The sequence below is a fragment of the Ascidiella aspersa genome, chromosome 3 (genome assembly GCF_963924565.1).
Source record: "Ascidiella aspersa chromosome 3, kaAscAspe10.2, whole genome shotgun sequence".
Lineage (NCBI taxonomy): Eukaryota > Metazoa > Chordata > Ascidiacea > Phlebobranchia > Ascidiidae > Ascidiella > Ascidiella aspersa.
The window spans coordinates 26,168,052-26,177,051 of record NC_139449.1 but is presented as its reverse complement, the minus strand read 5'-3'; positions in this window follow the sequence as shown (position 1 = coordinate 26,177,051).

The window sequence follows — 9,000 nt, the reverse complement described above, 5'->3', positions numbered from 1 at the left end:
CAGACTTAAGTCACGTCAAGTCATTTAAAAACAGCGCATTAAGTTATTACAACACTGGTGATAACAAAGATCATAAGGATCCCCAAAACATTATAAATTTTCAAAATGCATTGGTATACTAGTTATTTAGGGAACTTTGTGCAAACAAATGATATAAATGCAGGGCGTCTTCTGCAAATAGTTCTACAAAGTTAACAAAAGGTATTGCCTATCTAAAATTTGAAGGAAATATTGACATCGCCTCAACTGGTTAAAAAACCATCCAACAAACTTCAACGCAACGTGCATTTTGTTACGTTTTTTGTACAAGCGGAAAATACATAAACAGAAGAGCATGTTTATGCTTGAGTAACTTTGGGTTTTGACTATGTACGTTTTTTAGTCAAAGGGTAAATATAAGTTCAATCAAAAGGGTACAAATAAGTTTAATCAAAACCGTATTTATAAACAAGTTTTTTTCATTACATTTGTAAAAGTTTTAAATCGACAAATAACCATTATTAAGCTGAATTATTGTACTGCGTGGGACAGATCCTAGGGGTTGACCACGGCCTTTAGGAACTATAGGCCTATGTTTCGATCAACTTTAATAACAAAAAATATTTTTAACTTTCTTATGCTATAGCTAATCATTTTATTTTACACTTCACGAAATAGCCGGCGTTGCCTAGGCTAAAGTATTTGCCAGTTTATTACTGCTATACGTCGCCTTTAACTTGGAATGATAAAAATATTGGACTACTGGCAATGTAAAGTAAATACCGCTCCAATAAGAGCAATAATTTGCAAGATCCACATAGTTTTGCTTGATTAAACAAAATGAAACAACCCAAAAAGTTGTGGGCTCCTAGTTACTGTTGGCATATTAGCCGAGTAATTAGTTGTACCGTGTTCATGTAAGTTTGGTACAGGTACAGCCAGTGGTGGGTTTCAGCCGGTTCGCACCGGTTCTACAGAACCGTCTCGCGGAATTTTATGAGATCAGCGAATCGGTTAGCATTACTGGTTACTGTCAATGGAATTTTGCATCTTATTCCATACATTTATTTTTGAGATCCAAGTAGCCTACGTGTTTTTTTTTCAAATGGGCAATGGTCGCAACACACGTTACTGTCGTACATTGTGTTAATTTTTATAAAGAAGTAATTTTCCTTTTTTAATTGTTTGTCTAAAAATGTAATTATTCCGTCATAAGTATAAGTCACGATGAGACGAATGCTGCTTTTTATTAGTGTGGCTGTTAGCAGTGCCAGTGATGTGATTCAGCCGGTTCTCAGTTTGCAACATTCGCTGAAACCTTGGGATGCATCCTGTTCTTGCAACTACTTTAATTATTTACCGCAAAATATGACTTTTTGTAACAGAACCGGCTAAAATATATGACTTTTAGTGATAGAACCGGCTGCCAAAAAATTCCCATTGGTATACTCTAGCTATAGGGCTTTTTAGGCGACGATTCTGAAATAGGTCATGTTGTTCAAAATGGCATACCATTTTCCTTTTGCCCTAAATTTCATTACTTAGCGCTATATGTTTGGTTAAAGAAAATTTCATATCATGTAATATATTATTTTCAATTCACAGTGTTATGAAAACATGTTAGGCCAACATTTTAAAACAAAGGCGCTAGTCGCCCCTATGCTGTTTGCCGGTCTGGAAAGGTCAGCTGTAGGCCTAAAGCCAAAGTTTTCAGATATTGTTTTTCAACCGAATGAGAAAAGGTTGCCGAACCTTGATGTTATATAAATGCCTTTATTTCAAGCAATATGTGAAACATTTTCATGTTTCTTTTTAAACGTCACATATATCCGCTTTTAAAAGCACCAAGTATAAGCTTAGCTCGATAGACCATATTTCACTTGCATATTTGAGCCCGCGCTCGCAAGAGAACAATATACCTACCTGTTTTAGGAATAATTGTTTTATGTCGTCACGTTATGAGGTATCTTTGTGACGTCATTCCCAATTGCTTTTGCCCTGCCAAACAAAATCCTGTATCCGCCCATGGACTCGAATGTTATTTTTGGATCCAGTAAATAGTAATTTATTGAAGCTTTATTGTTTTACTATAACATTAAAGACCACAAACATTTTTATTTTTATTATAAAGACAACAAATTAAAATAAAGTGAAAAACAGCTTAACAAAGCACTTCGCAAAAGCCCAACAAAGCGCTGAAACCGCCAAATGGAGAATTCGCAAATCTATCATCAGCTGAGCAAATGTGTCTATGTTTATTTCGAAAACAACGGCCTGAAATAAAACGAAAAAACGTTAAAGTAGTTCAAATACAACTGAATAGTCAATATTAATGAACTTGTGAATTTATAGTTAGTTTACTTGACAGAACGTTTCTTATCTATTGGCCTTAAATATTTTGATAAAACTGTGTTTTTTATGATTTTCACTTACGTCATTTTTCCTTAGAATTTTTGTCAATTCTTCGATTTCGTCTCTTGTACCCCAAGTCCAAGAAACGTAGCTTCCGAGGTTCATTGGCGAAAACAATTGAGGATGCTTCATCCTTTTTGTCTGTACAAATTGCAAAAATAAATGTCGACAATGTATGGTGCTGTCATTAAATGTGATTTATTTAAGGTAATAAACTGTTCATTTATAGCAGCAAAATTGTATTTTTTAAGTAATTTCTTATATTTAAATAATCTTTTAAATCATTTCTTTAAATAAATTTAAGTATTATTTAAAGGAAACATCGTTTTACGTTGTTAGCACTACTTCATGCTTACGACTTATACCTCAGCATTATGATCGTCTTCTTTCGATGTCGCCTCCTTAACTTTAGATTCTTCCCTATCCTTCCAACCCCAGGGGTCGTATTTACCCAAATTCCAGATTGTGGAAACCCTATCGTTATTTCGAGTTTCTTCCTGTAATAAAACGAATTGGAAATTAGACCTCACCGTCAAAATAATTTTAACTAATTTAATTTGATCATTATAAGAGGTCTTTCGTGAATTAACGTGTCGCATTTCCATTTTTGTGAGTCTATTTTAAAAGGTTGGGCGCTTATATATATATTTTTAGTTTTGTTCCTTACCTCTACAGTGATAGACAGTGTATGGTCCTGTTTATTTTTTCCGCTTTGCTCAATTTTCTCGACTTTCATAATACTTTTGTGGTAATCGTCACTGATGATTGCAGGTCTGACATATCGCAGATCCTAAACGCGAAAGAACAGATCAAAAATATTTAAACCAAGTGACGAAGTTCACAATAGAAGCTCTTCCTGTAACCTCTTCCATGAAACCTGCAAGCCAGTTAAAAAAGGGTATTTATTTTTAATCAACCACAAAACAAATCAAATACTACTAATTTACTTTTGATTTGTCTCACCAATACATATCAATAAAATACATATAGATGTATCGTTTTATATTCTTATTGTAGAATGTACGTTTTTGCAATCTGCCACAAAATGCCATTTGATATCACTGGTTTAAACCAAGAAAGGCTGAGGTTGAGAGTAGGTGAAGTCAGACGTACATGGGCCTTGTGTACTTGATCCTGCAGCTGCAGCAACATTTTTCCAGATGCTCTCTCGGCTCTACGGCCGGTCCAGACAAGCTCCGCTAGTTTGTCGCCAACTTGCGTCATCAAGTCAACTATCGAGTTGGCAGTCCACATGATTCCCGATTCCTGTAAAATTGAAAATAATACATATTAAGATCACCTCTGACTAATTGTATTTTATACGCACGTTTGTCAAACACAAATACTATTGTTAGCTTAGTCACCTTTGGTTTAATGTCAATTCCTAAATCCTACCTGAGTTTCCTGTATTCCTAAATCTTCAACCACTCCAACTTCTATCAGACCAGGATCAGCTGACCCGTTGACCTCTGAACTTGCAGCACAGCTTACCGCAAGCATGTAAATACACGCTGCTAGCAGAACTGCAATAGCACGAAAGTACATCGTAACTGAAAACTGATAAAATTTGTTCTTTGATCACTTAAAATCTCCGAAAAATCTCAATGATTTTGCACTGTCTATACTCCGTCCACCCTCTGAATCTAAACTGTTTTTCCGTTTTTTTTGCGCAAATTGCAATTTTACGTTGCTAGGAGATACTTTACATTTGTGACGTAATACACAAATATATATATATATATATATATATTATTTTTTTATTTAAACTGTTCCACTCATTTTTTAATTGCGCTATATAAAACTGCTACCAATGTTTTGCGTAACAGTTATAAGCGCCAACTGTAATAGTTTATTTAAATTGCGTTTAATTTATAACAATAGTGAAATTTGTTCAATATTTTTCATTACCTTATTTTAGTATTGCCGATTTATTTGCAATAATTACAGTCTATTGTTTCTGAACAATGGCCATTAAAATAACTGAAAAGTTACTTGAGGAAGTGTTTGTTGCTTTATTTATTTTCTGGCATTTTGGTCGCCTTTAATGAATTGTACCTTTTTTATCTTTGCTAATTACCATGTTAATATAAGTTGTCATTGAAACAACTGACTGGTTACAAATTATATGTGGTTTATTACAAAAATTGATTCGTGTTTAAAAATCCATATAATTACCATTAAAATAATCACTGATTTTAAAAGCAAATAGCATTTTTATTTTTTGTAGTAAATAATTGTAATCGGTAGTTTTTTATAACTTGAATTGTTTTGGAGGTTCATATCAATTTGTCTTAGCGCAATCAGTGGAAATATTTTTTTCTTTTTGCGAATGTGCATTCCCAACCGCGACACAATGTGGGTATTTTCTTAAAGGTTGATCTATTTCTATGTTTTTCTTTTCCGGTTTCTTTCTCTCTTTGTGAGTGTTTTGGATTTGTCACAAGCTCAATAACAACAGCCATCATCTGGGAAAAATCCTCAAACATTGGATAAGCAAAACTTTATTTTGTCATGCCTTACAGTCAATTTGAATCAGTAATTTAGTACGGAGGAAGAACACCAGACAATTGCTCACTAAAATTTGCTTATCGCGCACTTGAAGAATCAGCGATTTATAAAGATTTGGCAGCTATGTGAAGTAAAGAAGCTGTATCAGAACTTTGTTTATATTTTTAATATTATTGTTAAAACGTTATTCCAATTTACCAATTCATACGGCTGGTAATCCATTACAGACATCTAACACTGAATACGTTACGTACGCTTTTTCTAAATATTGTGTTAATATTTGCAATGTATAGTTGATGGTGGGAAACTTCGATTATTATTGGTTGAAGCACAACAATAAACACACATCTCTTCCCGAAATATATTTTCAAATTTTAAACGTAAGTTTTAAACATAAGGTATATAATAGATACAGGTTTGCCTATAGTTTCCCGAATTAACACCAAATAGTTGGCGGGGTCTTAACTCTGCCCTTTTCTTGTTTCTAGTAAAACGTTTTCATGATTCCCACAAACAGTTGACTTTTGAGTATTTTTATGCGTGGCTTCGTATACTTGAACTTTTAAGTTTTGCCTAAAACCTGCGCACCGAGTGCCTTGATGTGCGTCACAAGCAAAATAGAAATGTTTTTGCCGCTACGGAAGCGAAAAACAATGTAGCCGAGGTGCGAATGGCGAACCGGCCGGCCTGCCAACACCCGATTGTTTCCAACTAGTGACGTCAGCAACCCGAATTTCTGTCTCGTTGTTGACGTCACAGATGCGATAGCGGAGTGAACCTTGCCCCTCGACTTTGACCAGCATCTGACCAAAGTCAACAAAGGCCGCTTGTTTACGCTATAACAGACATCGACACGTCCATATTGTGACGCTTGCCCGAATTGTCGTGACGTAGAAGCACCGGTATTGGTGTGGTAGAACGGCTCGTTGTGTCACTAATGCTTCCTTACCCTTTTGGCCCTGCGCGTTTTGCCCTTTGCAGCAAAAGCATCTTACGGGAATTCTGTAGCGGTTAAAAATAGCATTGTTTGGGGAACACGTCGAATGTTTATCCGTTTTGTCCCGCTGAAAAACATTATTTAGCTGTTGCAAATAAACAATGCCATGTTCAGTGGTTTAAAAAGTTTTTTCCCCAAATGTTAATACAATAATTTCTCATATAGCATTTTACGAAACATAAAAGCTAATCCTAAACATTTCATCACTTTTACCATGTCTCGCGAATATCCGCTAGGTGTCAGGCAAACGTAACGAATAAAATTAACATGTTGTCGGAAGATGTTTCTTCATCAAGTGCCTACCAATTAAAGACTAATTGCATAAATATTACTTTTATTGCAAACCTCGTTTTTGGCTGCACGTAAACCATTTTTATACTATTCATCGCCAAATTTTTTTAACTTATTCCTGTTAACCAAATGGGTACCAATACAATTATATGTTGTAAGTTTTGGGCTAATTTAGTAGTTCCTATTTTCGCGACCGTTTGAAAATGATAATGTGACGGCTTTAGAACCAACAAACAAACAAAAAAAATGTAAGGATTTTTAAAAACCAAACAATTTGAAACTGGAAAGGTTCACAGATATAGCTAAACCGTTCAGACACATAAGGAATTTAAGGATAGTGACTTGTTTACTACAAGTGGAAAAGTTCGCGTAGTCAGCCAACGCACTTTAGACAGCTCAGCATTTCACCGTCGAAACTTGTTCGGATCGCAGTTCATATGTTAGCAAATATTAGACCATTCAAATGCAAACAAACATTTTGTGATGTCACAGTGGGTCGTTGTTGCGACGCTAGAGCACCCGGAAGTTTTAGTAAACGTCATGGGATGAGCAAAATGCCAGGACATTTCGTTCTAGTGCATTTTCACTGTTTTGTTGTCATTTCCACCTTAAACAGGCAAAAAAATTAATCGTTTTATTTTAAAGATTTACAAAAACATGTCATACACCTATATAATCCAATGTGCAAAAAAAAAAAAAAAAAAAAAAGCGCATCATCTTCCAGAGCTAACCCCATCAAATTTAAGTCATGTGTAAAAAGCACACACTGGAAAAATTGCAATTTTTTTTTGCACAATCAAATATGCATAACGTCGACCAAGATTACTTAAAATTTTTTCTTTTATGTCTGCCAGAGGCCTTTGCTTTCGACAAATAAATCACCTGTAAGGCTGTAACCTATTGTACTGCATCAACTAGCAGCAGCGCTCGCTGACCAACGGGCTAAATTCGACACCGCAAATTGATTTCCATCCATGGATTTTCGGCAAAGAGGCCTCGATCGGCCGCGTTGCCCTGTATAGGTCGCCCGGCATCTGATATGAGCTGCTGCCGTTCGCCATTTTTTTCTCCGAACTTGGCGCTCTACCATTCTCTGTGGGTTTGTGACGGGACAAGGTAAATGCTTATTCGACTTGCTTTGTTGTAAAGCAGACTCCCAAAGCATGGAACGTGATTGCCAGATGAGCTTTAGCGTTTGTTTTTTCTGTGAAAACTAAAGGTTTTTAGCAGCGGGAATGGCAATTTGATGAGAGCCGCCGCAGTTAACCGTGCAAGCAGAAACTAACACGTTTGCCAATTTTCGTTTTATGGTTGGATGTATATTTGTAAAGAATTGTTTTAACTATAAATGCGCTCAGTGGCGAAAACTTTATTAGACAAAAAATGAGTTTTGAGTTTTGAGTGTTGGAACGGTGCAACAAATAAAACACAAAAGTTGAAAAACCTATTAATCAAATAAAAGGTAAGTTTACATTAAAAAGGTTTCGAGTTGCAAAATAGCTCTAGAGATGCCGCCCGACGGTAACCCTAAGCCCATACATTAGCGAGAGGCCGTGACAAATACAGTGGACGGCGCTCGAAATCCTTGCGCTTTCGGGGCCGCGCTTCAAACGGTCGCCAACAAAAAACGCGGCCTTTAGATCGCCGAAAATGCGGCGGACGGGAGGGCAGCCATTATGAGGGCAGGTGTCAAGTAATGCAAGGCGGTATCGCGTTGCCGTTTGCGCTTTCTCCGCCCGCTAGCTGAGCGACGCTGAATGACTGGCCCTTGCGCAGCCTTTGTCTCAGCGCACCAATTTGTAACCCCAGCAGGGCCTTTGAAACTGGCTTGAAAGCGGAGCAGGCGGGTGCCGTCTTCGCCTTGTTTTGGCTACTGGTCGAACCCAAAGCGGCATCCGCCCTGTTTACAAAACGCCAAGGCAGAGTCGGCACGGACGCGAGCGCACAAAAGTCCGTGCATTCAGCTGCCCTTCCATTAAACGCGATCTGTTTGTGGTGGTCGCCTGTGTGGGTGGAATAGCGCCACTTCTCCAGCCTTTTCGCTTGGAAATCGCCGCTTTGGCGACACACCTCGACTATTCAAAGCGAAACGGATATATTTGGTGTGGAAATAGGGTTTATTTGGGTCGTTGATTGACGGATACTGATGCGGTTATTTTGACTTTAAAAGTACGAATTTAAATTAGCGTTTACCCCACTTACATTTTTCTTTTTTTTTCACAAATTTTTTTGATACAAATTGTTTAGCAAATTTTCCTTCCAAGCGTCCTAGTCTACTGCCGCAAGCAGTTTCGGTCAAAACAAACGTGAACAACATCTATCGGTTTTCTGTTTAACACCTCAATTAATTTGCCTTGTGATGTTCAAATTACAACCTTGATGACTCGTCAGGTTATAAATATTTCCAACTGCCATTTACTCTTCTTAATCGTAATGATCAAAATAAATTCAGGCAAGATGAACTGCTCAAACAAATATTGACAAATCATGTTTAAATCAGGATAAACTTTAATATACCTTTAAATAAATATTAACTATAAATTTAAGTTAAGCAATTTAAAACATGACGAGGTTTTTGTTGTAATGTCGAACTTTTTGTCTATTTGCACAATAAACTGATATTTAAAGCTAGTAAGTAGAATGATGCGGCGAACAGCGGACATTTTGTTTTTCCTTTAATTCGTTAATATTTTAATATGGGATAAGAAACAGTTTAATTAAAGAAAAAAGTGGCTATTATAGCATTTTTTTATTTCTTTGAAGAGGTATTAGTATGCAATAACAGCAATGCCTCGATGGGCACCAAAAAAAAC